The sequence below is a fragment of the Schistocerca serialis genome, chromosome 2 (genome assembly GCF_023864345.2).
Source record: "Schistocerca serialis cubense isolate TAMUIC-IGC-003099 chromosome 2, iqSchSeri2.2, whole genome shotgun sequence".
NCBI classification, from domain to species: domain Eukaryota; kingdom Metazoa; phylum Arthropoda; class Insecta; order Orthoptera; family Acrididae; genus Schistocerca; species Schistocerca serialis.
Window position 1 is genome coordinate 255,395,113 of NC_064639.1, and position 22,530 is coordinate 255,417,642.

The window sequence follows — 22,530 nt, forward strand, 5'->3', positions numbered from 1 at the left end:
ATTACGTCTTTGTGGCGATTTCAAGGCCACCATTAATTCCCAATTGGTGGTGGACACCTATCCTTTGCCTCGTGCTGATGAATTGTTCTCCTCCGTGGCGGGAGGCCAATATTTTTCGAAAATCGATCTGTCGGAGGCTTACTATCAGATACCACTTGATGAGGTCTCCAAATGGTTGGCAGTCGTCAACAACCCGTTTGGCCTTTACCAATACCAGCGGTTGGCCTTTGGAATATCCAGTGCCCTGGCGATATTCCAGCGTTATCTTGAGCATGTCACGTCGACAATTCCTCATTGTATTAATTACCTGGATGACATAATTGTCACAGGCCGCAGCACGAAGGAACACTTGCACAACCTTCGCACCCTCTTTCTCAAATTCAGGTCTGTGGGCTTGCGTTGCAACCTGCACAAGTCAACCTTCTTTCAACCATCCATTGAGTATGTGGGCTACACCATCTCTCGGCACGGTATCCAGCCACTAAGAAGTTTGGTCCAAGGTATCGTCAACCTTCCTCGGCCCGCTTCGCTGAAAGAGTTACAAGCTTTTTTAGGCAAGATAGCCTATTACCACTGGTTCATTCCTAGGGCTTCCACTATAGCCCACCCCCTGTACTGCCTTCTGCACAAGGGTGTTCCTTTTGATTGGTCGCCTGCATGCGAGCGAGCGTTCACCTCGTTGAAGGGCCTCCTCACGTCAGCCCTTCGTTTGGCTACTTTTTATCCCCATAAGCCATTGGTCCTGGCTACTGATGCTTCGCAGTATGGGGTGGGGGCGGTCCTGGCCCATTGCAACGCAGATGGTTCCGAGCAACCACTGGCGTTTGCGTCTAAAACGCTTAGTCCTGCGCAGGCCCATTACTCCCAGATGGAAAAAGAGGCTTTGGCTATTGTCTACACTGTTACCAAGTTTCACCCTTTCTTGTATGGCATGAAGTTTCAGTTAATCACTGACCATAAGCCGTTAATATCGTTATTTGGCCCCGCCTCTCAGATTCCGGATAGGGCGGCCCACAGACTACAGTGCTGGGCCTTGTTCCTCTCTAAATACCATTATGACATTCATTTTCGCCCTACAGGACAGCATGCCAACGCCGACGCTCTTTCCCGTCTTCCAGTGGGCCTGGATCCTACGTTCGATCGAGAGGAGATTATGTGTTTCCATTTGGATGTGGTGTCCCGCCAAGCGGTTGATGGCTTCCCCATCACTAGTTCTCGAGTCGCCAGGGAAACGGCAGCTGACCCGGTTCTCCGGCAAGTAGTTTGCCTCATTCAGCAGGGGTGGCCATCCCGCCCTCCGGGCCGGGCCTCGGACCCTCTTCGTAATTATTTTCTTCTACGGGACCGCCTCTCGGTCTTGGAAGGCGTTCTCCTTCTGGCTACCGATGATACAGCTCCTCGCGTGGTTGTTCCTGCAAGTTTACGATGGGAGGTCCTCACGTTATTACATGCGGGGCACTGGGGTGTTTCCGTACTAAAACCTTGGCTCGCAGACATGTGTACTGGCCCGGTATTGACAGAGAAAGTGAGCACTTGGTGGCCGCCTGTTCCCAGTGTGCGAGCCAACAAGCATCTCCCATGGCAGCGTTCTCTTCATGGCCGTCAGCAACCCAAGCATGGGAACGTGTTCACATCGATTTTGCGGGCCCGTTTCTCAACGGTTTTTGGCTCATTGTCATTGATGCTTATTCCCGATTCCCATATGTGGTTCGCTGCTCCTCAACCACTTCAGAAGTAGCAATCCAGGCACTAGCAAAAATCTTTTCTGTGGAAGGTCTGCCAATCACCCTGGTCTCGGACAATGGACCGCAGTTTATTTCGCAGACCTTCCAGGATTTTTGTAGGCCCTTCGGTATTCGGCACGTTTGCTCTCCCCCCTTCCATCTGCAATCGAATGGGGAAGCCGAGCGCATGGTGCACACATTTAAGACGCAGATGAAAAAGGATGTGCACGAATTTCCTGCGGAGGAAGCATTGACGTTTTTTTTTGACGGCATACCGGACCACACCAATGGGAGAACGCAGCCCCACAGAGCTCCTCCATGGGCGTCAACCTAGGACTCTGCTGCACCTCCTCCGGCCTGGTCCTCGCCAGTCTTCACAAAACAGAGTACCTGGCTTTCCACTGGGTATGTCGGCCCGTGGGTTTAGTCGCAATCCACGTTGGATACCAGCGGTGGTCCTGCGCCGAAATGGCCGCCAGCTCTATACCTTGCAGGTGGGGGACCGGGTGGTACGTCGTCACTAAAATCAGCTACGTCCACGTTCGGGCACCCACCCTCCGCCCTCTCGGACACCGGCTTCCCCATTGCCGGTACCTGTGTTGGTTTCACAGTGGACGTTGCCTCTTCTCCCTGCTATGCCTCTGCCGCACTGCGATGGTTCTCAGCCTTGGCAGCCTCCAGTAGCTCCAGCACCGGCATCGCCATCGTTCGAGACGCCCCAGCGAGAGCCGGCCCCCCTAGCAGGCCCGGTTTCTCAGGAGGTTGGTTCACCTGTGGTCGTCCCTTCCCCTTCGTCCCGCCACTGGGTCTTGCCCCTCCTGGGGTGGAACAGGATCCGGAGTTAGACAGCTTGTCACCCGTTCTGTCCCGGGCTCCGGTTGTGGGACGACGGGGGCCTCTTCGTGTGGGTCACTTCCAGCCGTATTCGAAGGTTCCGGCTCGAGGGTTGGCAGATCCCCTCGACTCCGGCCATCCAATGGATGTGGAGGTCATCGCTCCTGCCCGACGCTTCACCTTCCGACGCAGTGGATCACAGTGGCTTCACCCCCCCGAAGGAGGAGGAATGTAGTAGCCACCAGAAAGATCGCGGGAGGCGCACATTGGCACGGCGCGTCATGGACAGTAGTTGCCGCAAGTAGAGTCCCGTCCACCAGAGGGCACGCGAGAATTCGGACACGACCTCTGCCGGCATGACAACAACAACAACAACAACAACTTCGGCAGCACGGGCTGTGCCCAGTCAGTTAACATCGGGCATGCCTAGGACACAGTCCCGGTCTACGCTAAGTGAAGTGTGACGTAAACGTGAACAGTGTTACCACACTCCTCCTTGCACGAGGCATCACAACAACATTTCATCATGCAACGCTGGTCAACTTCTGTTTGTGTATGAGAAATCGGTTGGAAACTTTCCTCACGTCAACACATTGTTGGTGTCTCCACTGGTGCCAACCATGTGTGAATGCTCTGAAAAGCTAATCATTTGCATATCATAGCATCTTCTTCCTGTCGGTTAAATTTCGCATCTGTAGCAAGTCATCTTCATGGTGTAGCAATTTTAATGGCCAGGAGTGTATATCTCCAGGTGATGAATTAAGGCTAGGAAATTCATGTAGGATTTGTCAAAACACACTCTCATGTGAGGTGCTTGTGATAGTAGCCTGAGATGTCATATCTCTTCAAACATCCATGAGTAATTGGAAGTGGTGTAGCATGTCTGTCCCAGTTATAGGTTCTCCAACATCACTAATTAGGAAATTCCATGTGACTGGCTCTTACAGGCCTAAGTTGACAAACAATCTCTTCTAGCCGTGTGCCGAGAGATGAGTGAGTAATTGGCTACTGTGATATGGAGGGTAGGTCCCATATGATCCATTTGAAACAATGCCATTAGTACAACATTAATGTTCGACACAGTGTGCATTAAAAACTTTGTCTGTGATATTTTGTCTGTAACAAAGAGTGTTTTTGATATTTCCTGTGAGCAGGTGAAACCAGCATGATAATGCTCTGCATGTGTGCACCACTTATTGGGTAGCAACTGCCATAAAATCTCAGTTCTTTAAAGCTGCATATTTCACAGCCTGGTGAGGTGGTAATGTAGTGTGAAGCACCTCCATACCTGGAAACAGGTGAAACATGATGTCCTTCTTGTATGCTAGTGTGTCACCCTGCTGTTCCACCCCATTATGAGCCTAGAATCCCATGCCAGTGGTCTTAAAGGGTGATGCAGAGATCAATGCAGACATGATCTCATGTCATATGCCTGGGGACATGCTGCGGACAAAACGGGAGAGGGCACCTCCATAAAATCTGATGTGAGAGTTGCAGCAGAGGGAGGGCAACTTGAATGTTGAGTCTGGTGGCCAGCCACACAGTTTAGTGTCCATCAGTAGTATTTTGGTACTGGCATGGGGTAAGCAAGTGTGAGCTTTGTTGCTAAACCTGAAGTAGTACCAGCACCAACTTCTCACCCTGTTCCATTGCCATTTGCTACCTAGTTCATCGTCGTCCCACTGTCTGACTTGGCCCTGCTCTCCCAAGCAGTGCACTCTGTGTAGTGCTGCCGCAATGCAAACACTTTAACTTCTAGGGCCAGTTAATCAGATGTGGAGGCTGGTGCTTCCCCAGCACACTTGTGTTGGGGCTGGTGTTCACAGCCACTAGCAAAATACTCAGACTGGGACCATAGACAGGCTGAACACTACTATGCTACGCTTTTATGCTAGCTGCCATGTTTTCAGCGTTGTCTGCCAGCACTTGTAGTGAAGCATTTTTAGCCACTGTGAGGATAAGTCTCATGTTCTCTGGAAGCTTGCAGAACTACATTATGTGGAATGTCTGTTCAGAAAGTACATCAGGTACCATTAGTGAGTGCAGGTTATGCAGGAGCTGGGTAGGGGACATGTTTCCAAATCCATCATCAGTCATTAACCTGTGGGCCTGTATTCTGGAGATTGTGAGAAGTGTTTGATTTGACAGGCTTTAAGTGCTCATAGCTATGTGTTCATAAAGTGTCCTCTACAATTATTGTGCAGCAACATAATGAAATTGTAACATGTTATCCTGCATGCTATGTTGGCAGAAAACACTTTCATGCAGGAACCAGAGTTCTGGCCTTGAGGTCCAGAAAGCTGGCACTTCAGTGTTTTTTGCATTCCTACCTTGTGGAGCCATTTGTTAAAGCTGTTGCTCCTGTGGAGTACCTGTTGCATTGCTGCTCCATGGTTGTGAAGTGTTGACTCCATCCTTCATTTTAATTCCATCTCCATTCCCTGTATTCATCACGATGTGTTTTAAGTGAAATCAGTAATATAGGGATGTCATTTGTAGTATAGGTAATCCACTGAAAGACACAATTTTGGCACACTACAACCGTTAATAACAATACTGTATCTCAGAATATAATAATACATCAACATCTCTGGAATTGTGTTAAACAAGAGTGATCCAAATTCCTTCATTTGACAACTATTTCACCCTGTCGTTTAGTTACTCTTTTGTTAGTCAGTCTGTGTTGCTACAGATGTGATAAGGAAGAGGTAATGTTACTAACCAATAATGGGGAGAATAGTGTAGAAAGTGAGAAGAGAGTTGTTCAGTGTGATGAAGAGAGTCATGTGAGTCATGTCTGTAATATTGTTGCAGATTCTGGTATGTTAATTATTGATAATGTTGATGGGCCTGTGGATGATGATTATTTTTGTAGGGTTAATGAGTTGAATATGGATTTGACAATGTGTAATGATGTGGAGATGTTGCTACAGAAGGTTGCCCTGAGGATAAAACTGAAACTTATGTTTTCTTAAATGGCAAGCATCCAAGTCTGAACAACATCAAATGTAGTTTGGGAAAAGAGGAGGTTGACTATGATTTGAGTGATTGTGCATCTTATGCAAAATTACTCAGAGTTTTGTTGCCCGAAGGATGGAATGAATTAAAATTTAAAATTGCTAGGAAACTGGAAGAGTTAAATAGAAAAGAGAACATTGGAAATGCTATTAAGGATCTGTTTGAAGAGGATATTGATGATGATTATGGAGATAAGTGTAAAAAGATTAGTATTTTGCAGGAATAAAGACGACAAGAAATAGAGGGCGATTTATTAGAGGAATCAGAATTGGAAGAGCTGAAGTGGTGATACAGCCAATAGTTGATATCAATATGGGAGGAATTACAGATGTAGCATTATTATATTCTGGCTCAAGCTTGTCTGCAACTTCTGAATCTTTCTGGCAACAAATTAGATGCTAAGTATTAGTAGAACTACTGCTCACAAGAGTCAAATTAAGACAGTCATTGGGATATGTGGTAGACCAACCAGCAAATAGTTATCACTGAAATTTAAAACTGCTGATTGTTGTTTTAGTATGGTTCCTTTGTGATACAGGGTTTGGACTGAGTATAATTTTGGGCATGGGTTCCTTGTAGGATAGACTACCCAAATTTCGTACCCTTAAGGTGTTTTGTCTTTTGCCTAAAAACTGACAAGAAGTAATATTGTGGAAAATTCATAAAATAGCCTCAAAATATTAATAAACAGATTCTATAATCATGAGGGCATAAGAAACAAATACAAAACAATCATTAATAAAAACTGAGCACAGTACCAATTTAATTTTTAGAAAAAAAGAACTGTAATAATTGCCTGGCACCTAGAAAGAGAGGTTCACAAAATACATCTTAGTAATTTCAAAGACAGAGGAAAACACTGGAAGAATTATAGCTTAAGTCACTGATCCATATGAAAATCCCATGAGATTTTCCTCTTTTAAAAGTATTGATGACAGATCTGATGACACCAGTTAAAACAGTGAGAACATTGAAGCCATAGCCCTCCTTTGGTATCATTTTAGAATATTTTACCACATGTATGGTAGTCTACATCCTCCAGAATACTCGTCATCTGTTGACACATAGGGGACATCTGATTCACTTGCTGAATCTGTTTCCAGGTCCTTCTACTTTAAAGATGTTCTTTTATGAGATCCTGATGTTTTAGGTTGAGAAGTGCTTCTTTTATTTCCAGCTGCAGTTTTTCCCATCTGACAGTGAAATTTCCCCATTCGTTCCTTTCTTTGCATCCTTTGCATACCATATGTGGAAGGATTAGGCCCATTAAGTTTGCCATCTGCCTCCCAACCCTTAATTTTGTGTGCAGAACCAGTAACAAGAATTGGTGAACCTTGTCTTGTGCTGGTTGATGGTGTAATTACTAGAATATGCCTGATATCTTTGGGACTAAAAAACTTTGATAGGCCTAGGCCTATCATTTGGACTAACAACAGATGGCTCAGAGGATTTGCTGGGACCAGGGGTTTCTGACCTAGAATTGTCATTAGACCTATTCGTTTGGGCGGAGACTTCCCTCTCTTTTGATGACTCTTTCCCTCTGATTTGGTTTTGAGTTTCCTGCAAATGACTTAAGTAATCTGCATTGCTGAATATGTCTGCATTGAATGGAGCAATTCCAGTCTTGCAAAAACCACTGATGGCAATTTGTACCACTGCTGCATAACTGTAGGCTTCTGCAAAAAGAAAAGGCGCTGTAAGCTTCTTAACCACTTGATTTGGATGATTAGCAAGCCAGTTTTCAATTGAAGATACATAATAAATTTAAGTGGAACATAAAGGAAGCATCCAATGGCTGTAATTTGTTGGTGGAGTAGGGTAGAAGACAAACTGTTAAAATTCCATTTGCAGGAACTCTGTTGATGACATTTGTATTACGAGTAAATGAATTGTGGTCATCCAGAATAAACACAATTGGCATGTCTTTTGTGGCCTTTATGATGTTAATAAAGTGCTCAAGCAATATGGTAAAAAGAGGACCACTGACCTATCCAAACTTTGAGCAGGAACCAACTGAGCCAGGAGGTGCACAATCGAGTAGCTCAGGCTGCCACCTTTCTTGCTTTCTTGGGGGTAGATTAGGATTGGTTGACCATACACAAGTGATTAAGTGATTTTTTTTTTTAGACTTGTGCTGAATAACAAAAATTCTAGTCTCATTTATGTTGAATAGTCTCATTGCATCAAGTTCTACTCCTAGTATGGATAAAAATGCATCCACATTCACCTTTGTAAACTCTTGAATTTGAGCCATAGACAGGTCTTCTGGCCTTGTCACAAGAAGATTGGGATGCCTTTTTAGGAACAATTTTTTCTACTTTTGGCCCGCTTTTTATGTTGCCTTACAAAATGGATTTGGCAAGTTGTTTGCCATAGATAACTGAAAAGCCACTCTTGTCATACATAAAGAAGTAAGCCCATAAAAACATTTTTCCATTTGTGAACAGTATTCTACAACCAACTCCTCAACTGGATGTGTCAGTAATGGTGGCCATACAATCCGTTTTTTCATCATTTCCTTGGGAGACTGAGAAGATGTGACATAGTCTTTCACTGTCCCTCTTGGCACATTGAAGGTTTTTGATGTAGTTTTGTAGGCCATCTTTTTTACTCTTATATCATTTACTGCTTCAACCATTGCTTTATGTTTCTAGTCTTTGTGTTTTCCCATCTGAAATATGCACAAGAAATGAATAAATTAGATCGATTATAATTAGGCTCTAAGAGATTTATAAAATGAAAACTTGCCAAATTTCATTCCCACGATGAAATTAGGACAATCAAAGGGGTTGAGATTAGATTGAATGTTTCTTTTAAACATTATTGCCAATTCCAACAAAACCAAAAGGAAGACAATAAAGCCTCTAGACAATGTTAAAAAAGAGAAAACAGACTATACATAGATAATAATACACTGTAAATTACATACCTTGTTACTGAAATATAATTATTTCAGACTTATGATGCTGCATCACACTGCATATTTTAAAGCAAAATTGCCTCTTTGACAAAGATGTCACTAGATGTCAGTGATACTGCTGCCAACTGACCAATGTTATCTGCACTAGTATTTCTTTCAGTCACCAGCAGGTTGCACCAGTTCACTGGTGAGAAAAACCAGGGGACAAAAATAGTTGCAGGGATAAATTATGGTGCCTTTACCCTACAAATATGGCTGCAGCAGATTTGTAAAGAATGGAGTGGTAGAATTTGATGCTGATAGAAACAGAATGAGGATAAAATTTAAAGGAGAACTAAAAGAGGATGAGAAAATGACTCATTTATATAGGTTCGATGAAATAAGTTATAAAATGTATACTGAACAATAAATATAAGACAAAGTAAATGAAATGGGTCATTCAAATGAGAAAATTCATCATGTAAATATAAGAATGTACACTACTGGCCATTAAAATTACCACACCATGAAGATGACATTTACAAACGCGAAATTTAACTGAAAAGAAGGAAGATGCTGTGATATGCAAATGATCAGCTTTTCAGAGCATTCACACAAGGTTGGCACCAGTGGCAACACCTACAACATGCTGACATGAGGAAAGTTTCCAACAGATTTCTCATACACAAATAGCAGTTGACTGGCATTGCCTGGTGAAACGTTGCTGTGATGCCTCATGTAAGGAGGAGAAATGCGTACCATCACGTTTCTGACTTTGATAAAGGTTGGATTGTAGCCTATCACGATTGTGGTTTATTGTATCACGACATTGCTGCTAGTGTTGGTCGAGATCCAATGACTGTTAGCAGAATATGGAATTGGTGGATTCAGGATGGTAATACGGAACACCATGCTGGATCCCAATGGCCTCGTATCACTAGCAGTCAAAGTGCCATCTTATCTACATGGCTGTAACGGATCGTGCAGCCACGTCTCGACCCCTGAGTCAACAGATGGGGATGTTTGCAAGACAACAACCATCTGCACAAACAGTTCGATGACATTTGCAGTAGTATGGACTATCAGCTCGAAGACCATGGCTGTGGTTACCCTTGACGCTGCATCACAGACAGGAACGCCTGCGATGGTGTACTCAATGACGAACCTGGGTGCATGATTGGCAAAACATCATTTTTTCAGATGAATCCAGGTTCTGTTTACAGCATCATGACGGTTGCATCCGTGTTTGGCGACATTGTGGTGAATGCACATTGGAAGCGTGTATTCATCATCGCCATACTGGTGTATCACCCGGTGTGATGGTATGTGGTGCCACTGGTTACACATCTCGGTCACCTCTTGTTCAGATTGATGGCACTTTGAACAGTGGACATTACATTTCAGATGAACTACAACCTGTGGCTCTACCCTTCATTCGATCCCTGCGAAACCCTACATTTCAGCAGGATAATGCACGACCGCATGTTGCAGGTCCTGTACGGGCCTTTCTGGGTACAGAAAATGTTCGACTGCTGCCCTGGCCAGTATATTCTCCAGATCTCTTACCAATTGAAAACGTCTGGTCAATGGTGCCTGAGCAACTGGCTCGTCACAATATGCCAGTCACTACTATTGATGAACTGTGGTATCGTGTTGAAGCTGCATGGGCAGCTGTACCTGTACACGCCATCCAAGCTCTGTTTGACTCAATGCCCTGGTATGTCAAGGCCGTTATTACGGCCAGAGGGGGTTGTTCTGGGTACTGATTTCTCAGGATCTATGCACCAAAATTGCGTGAAAATATAGTCACATGTTAGTTCTAGTATAAAATGTTTGTCCAATGAATACCCATTTATCATCTGCATTTCTTCTTGGTGCAGCAATTTTAATGGCCAGTAGTGTATTCTGGGGAATCATAGAGGTGGGGAGAAGTGAGAATTGCAGTCAAACATTAGTTGTGAATAAGAGAGATTGTTCTATAAGAATAGTATTGGATGCAAGAGAGCTAAATAAAATAATGGTTAAAGAAAATAATCAGCCAGAGAATATGAACACACAATATTTGTAATGTTGAGATTATGTCCAGTGTGGATTTGACTTCAGGGTTTTGATAAGTGCAGCTGGCTGAGGAAAGACTTAAATGTTTAAGGTTGTGCCATTTGGACTGTTAATATCTGTAGCAGTTTTTGTGAGAACCTTAAGTCATGTGTGTGGTGATGAAATAATGAGGAGGTTGACAGTGTATGTAGATGACATGTTGATCACTAGTAGCACTTGGCAAGAGCACTGTCTGCTGTTGGTGGATGTATTCAAAGCTATATAGAAACAGTGAATACCACTTGAGTAAATGTGAATTTGTTCAGAGCTACTATTACTAGGTGGTCAGCTGATTATTTGATGGCATTTTACCCCATAAGGAGAAAAACAAAGATCTTATTACTGCAAAGTGGCAACAAATAGGAAATAATTGAAATTATTTTTTAGTTTTTCTTTTGTTTTCCCACCAATATGGCAGCTTGTATCATCTACAAATTGGAGGGTAGCTTGGCAATACTAGGGAAAAACTGAATGGGTCCTAATGCTGATCCTTGAGGGATGCCGTATTTAACATTTTCATATCCTGAATAGTAGTAATTGATTTTGTTATGGTCAGTATATTGAACTTCAAACACCTGTTGGCGACCACACGGGTATGTCCTGAGCCACTCATTGGGTATACCTCTAACTCCTAATTGATCAAGCTTCTGCAGTAGGGTATTATGGTCAATGATGTCGAAAGCTTTGGATAGATGAAGACATAAGTCTGTCACAAACTCACTCGCATCCGGTTTAGCATAGATTTAATTCAGAATTTCAAATATTGCACTCTCAGTTGAATAGCCTTTCCTGAAACCATGCTGTGAGGGAGAGAGAATTTTATGTGTATTTAGGAAATCAGACAATCTCTTACAAAAAAAAAAAAAAATCTAAAATTTTTGAAAATACAGGCAGTAGGGTTATTGGTCTATAATTTGAAATGTCTTCTGGGTTTCCTTTTTTGAGCAGTGGTTTCAGTTTTGCTGTTTTAAGCATGAAGGGAAGGTTCCTGATGCCAGTGAGCTGTTGCACAAGTGTGTCAAGGGTTCAGCTAGGGCAAGACAGCATTTTTTAATAATCGCATCTGGTGTTCCATCAATTCCACATGAGTGCCCTGTTTTCAAGGTTTTTATAGCTGGTAAAATTTCTTCCGTACTTGTGGGTGAAAGGAAAAATGATGTAGACAAATTTATTATGCTGTTGGATGATGGAGGTGATATCTTATTGTGTTCTTCCAGTCCACTCATCAACTGTTCACTTATGTTTACAAAATATTTGTTGAAAATATCTGCAATTTTTGTTGGGCAAGAAATCATTTGTCCTTCATAACATAACTTTATATTTTTATGATGTTTGGTTTAACTACTTGTTTGATTTTTAATAACTTCCACTGTAGCTTTAGATTTGTTTATTGAATTTTCAATGTATTTGTCATTTGCCATTATTTAGCTTTCCTTGCACCATTTTTCAGGATCCTCTTGGAATTCTCCAGGTATAAATGAAATTCATGAGGCGGTTCTGTGTCTTTGCTAGATTGTGTAATCTTCTCTTCTCTGCACAAGAGATTCTAATTCCTATTGTAATCCATTTGTTCTTTTTGAAGTTAAGTTGACATTTTTGTTTTTTTAATGGAAATGCAGCTTCAAAGTATGACAAAGATTTCAATGAATTTTTCAAACTTTATGTTGCTATTTTCACAAGTATACACTTCATACTAGGTTTCTTCACTTAGTCTCTGCATAAAAACATTTGTTTGTTTGTTGCTGAATTTTCTTGTTTCTTTTACAAGTTCCTCTTTCTCATTTGTTTCATTTGAGGTGTGGAAAACGATAAACTGTGCATAGTGACCACTGAAGCCAATATTAAGATTTCTGGCACAGAATTTGTGATTTACATTTGTGTTTATTAATAACTGATCAATTGTTGAGCTGAAACTTCCTGGCAGATTAAAACTGTGTGCAGGACCGAGACTCGAACTCAGGACCTTTGCCTTTCACGGGCAAGTGCTCTACCAACTGAGCTACCCAAGCACGACTCATGCCCCGTCCTCACAACTTTACTTCTGCCAGTAACTCGTCTCCTACCTTCCAAACTTTACAGAAGCTCTCCTGCAAACCTTGAAGAACTAACACTCCTGAAAGAAAGGATATTGCGGAGACATGGCTTAGCCACAGCCTGGGGGATGTTTCCAGTACGAGATGTTCACTCTGCAGCAGAGTGTGCGTTGATATGAAACTTCCTGGCAGATTAAAACTGTGTGCCAGACTGAGACTCGAACTCGGGACCTTTGCCTTTTGCGGGCAAGTGCTCTACCAACTGAGTTCTGCAAGGTTTGCAGGAGAGCTTCTGTAAAGTTTGGAAGGTAGGAGACGAGGTACTGGCAGAAGTAAAGTTATGAGGACGGGGCATGAGTCGTGCTTGGGTAGCTCAGTTGGTAGAGCACTTGCCCGCTTCAGGCAAAGGTCCCGAGTTCGAGTCTCGGTCCGGCACACAGTTTTAATCTGCCAGGAAGTTTCATATCAGCGCACACTCTGCAGCAGAGTGAAAATCTCATTCTGGAATTGTTGAGCTTGTTGTTGGTGTAACTCTTGTAGGAGAATCTATGGTGGCTTTTATGTTATATGTTTCCAGTAGGGCCATTAAGCTTTGGTGGTCATTTGAGTTTTTTTTGAAAATCAGTATTAAAATCTCCACATATGATCAGTTTTGTTGAAGTTTTTTATAGTGTTTAAAGCTGCTTTTAACATTTAAGTTCCCATCAGGGCTCCTATACACACAGATGATTATTAATTTTAATGCAGAGAGTTCAACTGCAGATACTTCCAAAACTTTCTCTTCAGCTAACAGTTCAATAGGTTTTATGTTACAATAATCAATAATAGTTTTAACAAATATACATGACCCTTGATGACTAGTATTTCTAGATAATGATGATCAAATATTGAAGTCTGCAAGTTTTGTGTCTGACATTGCAGCTTTAGGCAGCCAGTGTTCAGTTATACACATTGCAGAAACGATTTTAACTCATCAGTAAATAACAAAATTTGACGCCACTTCGGTGACTTGCGTGTAACTGTTGATGATTTTGCTGCTGGTGTTAGAGCTGGGTCTGCAGTCAGTGGAGCTGTCACTGCATTCATTGTTGTTGCTGTGATTGAATATTGGAGGCACCTTGTTTCTTCATTTGTTGTTGTTGATGTTGGTGACTGAGGTCTTGCTGGCATTGTTTCCTTTGAATATTACTTTTGAGTGTTTGATGCCTCTTGTTGATAATTTCTTTAATTTTTTTGACAAGCCGTTTTTTCCCTATGTTGTTGATATGCAATCCGTATAATGTGCGAAATCTGCATCCAATATTGTTAACATTTACGAGTTGTACATTCCTGAAATGTTTGTAAAGGAATGAAATTTGTTGGTTGGCATTGATTATTTCTTTATTTACAGTAAGTCATGCCAATGTGGGATGTTCAGTACTAAAACGTGTGTGTGTCAACTGACATAAGCATCTTTTTAGTTCTTGTTTTGCTTTGTGAGTTCGTTTTTGTACACGTCATTTGACCCACCAAATAGCACAAAAAAGTCTTCAGAGGATAAGTCCGCAACATCTTGTGACATTTGGCTGCATTATTTCCTCATTGATTGTCCTCAGTGTCAAAATACTGCATTGCTATACTGGCTGAAAAATGGGGGTGGAAGTTGAACACCGTAAAAAATGTCGTGTGACTAGGGCCTCCCGTCGGGTAGACCGTTCGCTGGGTGCAAATCTTTCGATTTGACGCCACTTTGGCGACTTGCATGATGATGGGGATGAATGATCACAATTAGGACAACACAACACCCAGACCATGAGTGGAGAAAATCTCCGACCCAGCCAGGAATCAAACCCAGGCCCTTGGGACTGACATTCTGTTGCACTGACCACTCAGCTACTGGGGGCAGACAGATCAACACTGACTACTTTAAATGATGAAATCAACAGGTGTACATTTGTATTTCACAGTGCTTTACTTTCACTGTTCACAACCCCCCCTCCCCCCCCCACCCTCCCCCCACCGCTCCCCCCTCCCCAATATACACATTTAATATGGCCAGTTCACTATTGTTTAACTTTCGACAAGCCTCATTAATAGGTTGCATCCACATACTGCTACAATAGTTTACTGTTGAACATCTGCAAGCAGTAAAAACCTAACCACACATTTCAAATCCTTTCAAATAAATTGAACAGACACTGTCATTGCTTTAACACATGGCCTATTGATGTAACAATTATTTCACAGTTGATGCATTGTTGTTGATCTAACTAATGCAGGTCCCACATCTGAAACTCGGCCATGGACTGACTGTGTTGGGACCAAAAATCAGGCTCTTATGTATTATCACAATAATAGGCACTGAAACTACACATTGTTTGATGTTTAATTTACAGATATCACAATTAAAAGTTAACTCATTAAATTAACTGAATAAATTGAAAAATCTGCATCTTTTTGACAGTTTCTTCTACTACAAGGGTTAAGCCATATTATTTGTTTAAATCATGAAATTAACAAATATAGTTACGCAAACAATAATTTTGACAAACCTGGAAACTACTTTGCCAACATGTTTTCGAATAGAGCCAAATAGACCCTTTAGGAATACTATTAATTGTTCCTCCAAATGTTTACAATTAGTACAGAATTTATGTTTGTTTATTAGTCAACAATAGAATTTAAGTTATAAAACAATTACTGATTTCACTCCATAACAAAAGATAATAACTAGTAATAGTCAAAATAAATAGAAAATCAATTACATACATAAAACTTAGTATAAAATTAGAACTGATGTTATATTCTTTAAAACTCAGGGCCAACCTTTCTCTTATATGAAAATGCAGATTATACTAACAAATGTTAATAGTAATTAGTCAAAGATGAAAAAATGAATTCAAGGAGGTAGATGGCAAAACAAGAGGGGAACTAAAAATATCCCAACTTGCTTCGTCACAGTCTGTGGATTGTACACACTTGCAAACTTCTGACATAGAAGCACCAGGCTACATGTAAGCTATTGTTTGTACACTGGATTGACTGTTCAGAAGGCAAGCAAATCCACAACCATGACTGTCTGCCATAACAACTACTTTTTTTCATTCAGGTATCTTAGTATGTTTAGAAGGGCCACCAGCATTATTGCCACAATATTTAGCATCAGCACTGACAAACGCTTGACATTTCAGTCACGCAAGTGTTCAGGTCTTTCAGGCTCTTTTTCTTTCATAATAGTAATTGAGTTGTTAAGCATTATTTAGGATGTATTACTCCCTGTATTTGTAGTTTCACATTCAGCTTGCAAATGAGTTTTATCACATGCACAATGTTTCTTATCCTGCACAGTCGATTGCACAATGAATCTGCTTGTGAACATGATATTAGGCTCATTTAGTAAGCTTCTTTGAGAATGTGGCACTTTGTTTTTCACTTTGCCTGGAATTTCAAGGTTACTGTGTGGCACGTTTGCTGTCAGTTCACAGTTTTTGGATGTAAGTTTTTTTAGTTTGCTCATCAGGACGTTAATGATGACTTGCAGACTGCTTCCATGATCAGTTAACTTTCCAACTTCAACACTACAATTCATGCACATGCTGTTTTTATCAGTATTATTTTCGCTTTTTTTCACATGAACACTATGTATATCAACACTAGCCATCATCTTGGCTGTAAAAAAAATAGGATGTTAGAGGAAACCAGGAGAGACAGTGTAATGGTTGGTCTGTGATGACTGTTAGTATGGTAAATTTTCTCCCCTTACAAATGACTAGCTTTTGCTCTCAACTTCATCCATGTGGATCTCAACCCAGCATCAATTTTGAAAAATCCTGAGGCTTATTCACAGTGAGAAAAATGAATATAAAAAATTAAAGATGAAGATTTCAAAAAGATGCAACAGTAAAGAATTAATGTGTTTGTAAGCACAGATACAAATACTTGAATTATGAAATATGAGCAGACCTGGATAGGGGTACAGCCTAGCATCATTATTAAAGAAATTACAAAGAATAAAGAGTGTGCTTACAAGCACATCAGTTCTTTACCGTTGTGTCCTATTGACAACTTCACCCCTCAGTTTTTCATACTCATTTTTCTCACTGGTAATAAACTTCAGGACTTTTCAAAACTCATGCCAGTTAGAGATCCATGTGGACAAAGTCATAGGCAAGGCATTATTACTACTCAACAAACTTATCAACAATAATAGTTACACAAACTGAAGAATGAATTCAAGAATGAAAGAAGTTAAATGAACAAAGACCCTAATAAGAGATCACAACAATTGTATTACTTCACTTATGTCAATAAGTCATGAGGGTGTGGCGCCGATGAGGTCGACACCAGCATTGATCTGAGTATTGTCTTTGAATTAAGCTAAACATCATCTTTGTGCACTTCCACCTGAGCAGTTCTCTGCAGGCCTTGCTTGTGTAAAGAGGTGAATAAATGAACTCCTGTTAATAAGGTGTTGTTTGGCATAACTGACCTGAACTTCCTCCTCACTGGTGACCCCGAGTTGTAACGTCTTCCGTTTTTGCAGTTTTACTGTGACTGCAGCCTCTGCATCAGTTATTTTTGCATGTATTACATCAACACAACATTCGAACAATGGCTTTGGCTCAACACCTAATGCCAGATTTTGTGATCGACACGCATCATGTTGCGGGCGATGTACACCCGCCAGGACTGCAACATGATGCCTCTCACTCAACGATTACGACAATTTCGCTGGACGTTTTCGAGCCTGCAACAATAAGTGAGGTTAGGAGTGTGCATGACTCCAGCTATCAGACTCCTTTGTTCCCACCACACGTGCCCTCCCTCATCGACAGTGCCATTACCTCTTACGGATCTCTGTGCAGTGCGGGACCAATGCCGATTTCTGCAAATGCTTCGTTGGACAACCTACCGCTGCCAGGACAATGATTTGCCACACAGCAATCGGTGCAGTACCATGTGGATTCCTGCCACGTGGCCAGAACTGCTTTGTTCACAGCTCAACTTCCTCAGCATCTGACCACGCCTGCGCCTGCCTCGGTTCAGCATCAGCACATGCCTTCCTGCTTCGATACCTCGGCCTGCAACAGGAACAATAGCTTGCTATCTGTGCCTGACCTCCATCTCTGTCCCACTGCTATGCCTCAGTGTTTTGTGCCACGACATTCACCTTACCCGCACACTGTTTTGAGTGGAGTGACTATGAACAATGAACATTCACACATTCTGTCTGACGTTCGACATCATTTTCCATACTGCACTTCTGGACAGCCTGCACCTCCACAGCCTTCCTGCAACACAGGTGGCTCTGGCTCTGATCGTACGTTGAGCTTTCTGCTGACTAGCACGCGTTTTCAAACTTTGAACTTCATCTTACCTGTCGCCCCCGCACCGGCTCCAGTCGAGCTTCCGCCACCGTTCTCGGCCCATCTCAGTGCCTCATCTGTGTCGGTCTTCGTGACTCATCAATCTGAACACACCCGCAACATGTTGAGCTGCAGCAACCGCTATCAACACATTACGGTGCCTCTCCCGCGTCGGCCTTCCGCGTCGCGACGGATTGCGCTCAACCACAACACATCACCTTCACGCTGCCACCTGACCATTCCTCGTCGCCACATCCCCTGGAGGCACACTCTCCTGGAATACTGCAGCAGCAAGAGCTCGTGTCAGGCAGTGCCCCGAGGAATTCAACTCAACCTGTTCTTCCGAACATTCTACAATGCTTACTGACGTTGCCACTGTTTAATCCCGACAGGGCAACAACCTGGTTCGAGATTGTGGACGAAGTGGTTGACCATTACAAACTTGACAACTCAACCAGATTTCTGTGCCTTATCACCCACCTGCACGACCAGGAGGACTTGATTGCTGACCTGGTTGATGCCCCAGACTCAGCTACCCAGTACACTCTAACCAAAAAGACAGTTCTACATCAGCTTGCACACTCAAATGAGACAGCAATACGGCAAGTGCTCCACGTTGAGCAACCAGGCAAAGACAAACCTTCCCAACTCTGGAGACGGCTACATACCCTGGTCAGCGCCAATCTACTTTCTGACGCAGCTCTCCTCGCCATCTGGTCAGATAAATTGTCTCCTCACATCCGCTATGGTCTGGCTCAGAGGTCTCCCAAACCTATCGAGCAACAAATTACAATTGCTGTAAAACTACAAGATGCATCAGTGCTCTATTTCGCCAGCCACTGCCTACCTCGCAAGTCTCATGTTCAGGCTCTTTGTCCCGCAGCTGGACGCAGTGGGGGCTGTACTCTACCGACTGTTCCACTCACTCTGGGAAGCAGTAAACAAGCAGCTGGGACGTCACTGGCTCTGCCCTCAGTCACGCCCCCTCCTGTAACTGAACCTGCTGCGGCCACTGAACCTCGGCCACCGACTCTGACAATGAACTTTCCGCAGGAAATGCAACCACACTACCCATACTGTTACTTCCACACACGGTTTGGTGAGGTGGCACGCGACTGCAGACCACCCTGCTACTTCCCAAACACCAATCACAGGTAGGTCCGGGTGCCTCCTCCTGTGTACAACATGACAGGCACCCCCCAGTGCTCCATTCTGCCCAGGAACAACCGGATAATTACGGACGACTTTATATTAAAGACATTTCATTGGGATACTTTTTCCTATTGGACACAGGCGCCGAAGTTTCACTGCTGCCTAAGTCCTTACTGACGTTGAACATCCGCCCTCATCATACTTCACTGCAAGCCATGAATTCAACTAAACTGCAATGCTCGGGTTCCCTCCCACGTCGTCTCACTCTCCGCAAACTGCAAACTCGAGTGGACATTTTTGATGTTTGATATTGAGGAACCTATACTAGGAATTGACTTCTTGCAACACAACAAACTTTCACCGGACCTAGTGCGAAACACCGTGTTTCATCACCCATCCAAGACTCACTTCCCCTGTGCTCTGTCAAGCAAATCCCCCCCCCCCCTCCCGCTGTGACACATCGGTCCGGGCTCATCTCATCCGCACATGCTACTCTGTCGACGACATTACAAGAAACAACGCACAAGTGCCTCGACGAGCTTGAAAACGTCACTCGCCTACGCAAGGATAACTTCAAGCTCTCCCTCTGGCTCCACGAAACAGCTCCAGCTCTCTGACGCAACAAAGGAATTACAGACTCTGCAGCAAGGACAAAGCAAGGTCAGTAAGGGCACCGAATCTGCTTGTAGTCCCAGCAATCGAGCCTCCATGTGTTTACCTCCCGCTACCCCTCATAACTGTGTTATCAAGTCTGCCATAACGTGTACTGACAGTTCCACAGGGCCACACCCCCCTAACATGGCAGCATTTGACACTCGGCCGGACACGAATGCGCATGCGCGACAAGCGTCACTTGTTCCTGAACTGACAGCTCCTACCCTCCCCTCGCAGACAGCACCTCAAACTATGCAACTTCAGCTCCTGCGCACCGCCATGTGACCGCCACTGACAACACAGACAGTGCACTCGGGTCTAGCATTTCACCCGCAACCGTGCTGCCACAGGCCGCACCCTCAGACAATGGACTCACTAACGGCTCACGAGCTCTACCGAGCTCACCTCACACTGGTGCCACTGCTTCGGGCCGGCGGCCATCTTGTCACGTTGGCTCCTGGGACACTTTGCTCCTGTTGGATCCGCCGAGTGGCCCCGCCGAACACCACGACCACGCTTGGCCCGCCCTGCCCACTGCACATTGCAAACAAACCACCTCCTGCGCCGCTGGCAATATTTCCGTTGTCACTAACCACACCGTTCACAAGCTTTGCCAGTCTCCAGTAAACCACGTCGACTTTGTCATGAGCGCCTCTCTGACCTTAAAAAGCAGATTTCTGAACTTCTAAGCTCCGGCGTCATTGAACCCTCTGCTATTAGCTTTTCTACACCCATTCATATGACACACAAGAAAGACGGGCCTTGGCGCTTGTGCTGTGACTACCGTCGACTAAACGCATGAACAATTATGGACACCCATCCTATACCCAACATTGCCGACTTTACCAATTCCCTCGCAGGTGCGACCACGTTCTCTGTCATTGATTGCAAATGGGCCTACCACCAGATCCCCATGGCACCTGAAGACATCGAGAAGACAGCAATCACCACCCCAATTGGGTTATTTCAGTTTCGATTCATGACCTTCGGTCTGAAAAACGCAACCCAGACCTGGCAACCCTTCATCAACAAAGTGCTATTCGAACTAAAATTCTGCTTTGCGTATTTTGATGACATTCGTGTGTTCAGCTCCTCCGTCTAGGACAACATTCGACATGTACAATCTGTTATGAACACTCTTGCGGCAGCAGGAATCGAGACCAACCAGGACAAATTGCAGCTACATCAACCCGCTATCACTTTTCTTGGTTTTCGGGTCTCTGCCAATGGCATTTTACCGCCCCCTGAGAAAGTACGAACAATACTAAACCTACCTAGACCTTCGTCATTCAAAAAGTTCCGGCGCTTTCTGAGGATGGTTAATTACTATTGCCGACATCTACCTCAGGCTGCAGAGATTCATGCTCCACTGACGGACGCCTTGGCAGGCAACCACACTTCTGGATATCGGGCCGTTTCATGGTGCCCCTTTCATTGCCCTCAAGAATCTTCTTGCCGAGGCCTGCACCATCGCGCATCCTCATCCCAATGCATAGCTTTTCATCACCACAGATGCGAGCGATACTGACATTGGCCCTATTCTTAGCCAGACTATTGACGGCCAGACTTTGCCTCTGCAGTTCTTCTCGCGCAAGCTCACCAAGGCCTAACGGAAATATTCCGCGTTTGACAGGGAGTTGCTCACGGTCTACGATGCGATCAAGCATTTTAAGACTGTCGTTGAGGGATGCCCTTTCTATGTTTTAATGGACCACAAACCCCTGGCTGCGGCCGTTACAAAACAGCCAGTGGAACCCCCCTCCTCGTCGCTTCGGATACATGGACTTCATATCTCAGTTCAACACCAATGTGAGACACATAAAGGGTGCTGACAATAAAGTTGCTGATTTCCTTTCATGAGTCGATGCCGTCCTTTTGCTTTTAGACCTCTCTGAACTGCCTAGCCTCCAACCCGCCGACGAGGACACCCAAAACCTGATTTCTGACTCTACCTCTTCACTACACTTTGTCCGCACCACCTTCCCTGGCACGTTACACCCCCTCATCCCAACCATGCTCCGTCGAGCTGTCTTCAACGCATTCCATAATTTAGCCCACCCTGGTGTTTGTGTGTCCGCCCACCTCGTAGTGGAGTGCTTTGTGTGGAGAAATGTCAACAAGGATTGCCAGCTATGGGCACACTCCTGCATCACGTGCCAACAATGCAAAGTACACAAGCACATTTCATCCACCCTCGGCGCCTTTTCGATCCCTCCTGGGCGTTCCAGCACATTCATATTGACATTGTCGGCCCTCTACCCCCCTCTAACGGCTCTCGTTATGTTCTCTCATCTACCGACCGAACAACTCACTGGGTCAAAGCTGTCCCCCTCCCCTATATCACGGCAGAAACTGTTGCTCGAGCTTTTGTCGAGTCATGGGTATCGCGTTTTGAATGTCCAGCTATCACCACAACTGACCAGGGCCGACAAATTGAGTCGGCCCTGTTCAGTGAGATTTGTAACATTTGCGGCATATTGCGTATCCATACCACATCATATCACCCACAAAGTAATGGGCTAGTTGAGTACTGGCACCGCACTTTCAAGGCAGCTCTTCGATGCCACAACTCTCTTTGGACAGAGGCCCTTTCCCTGGTGCTACTCAACATTCGTGCAACCTATAAGGAAGACCTCAAAGGCACAATAGCCGAGTTCGTATACAGCCAGAACATTGTTCTCCCTGGCGAACTCGTGAGGCCTTCTGCTTCTCTCCCTCAGTCTGACTTACCTTCCTTCATGGACCGCGTCAGACGCCACTTCATCAACCTCCAC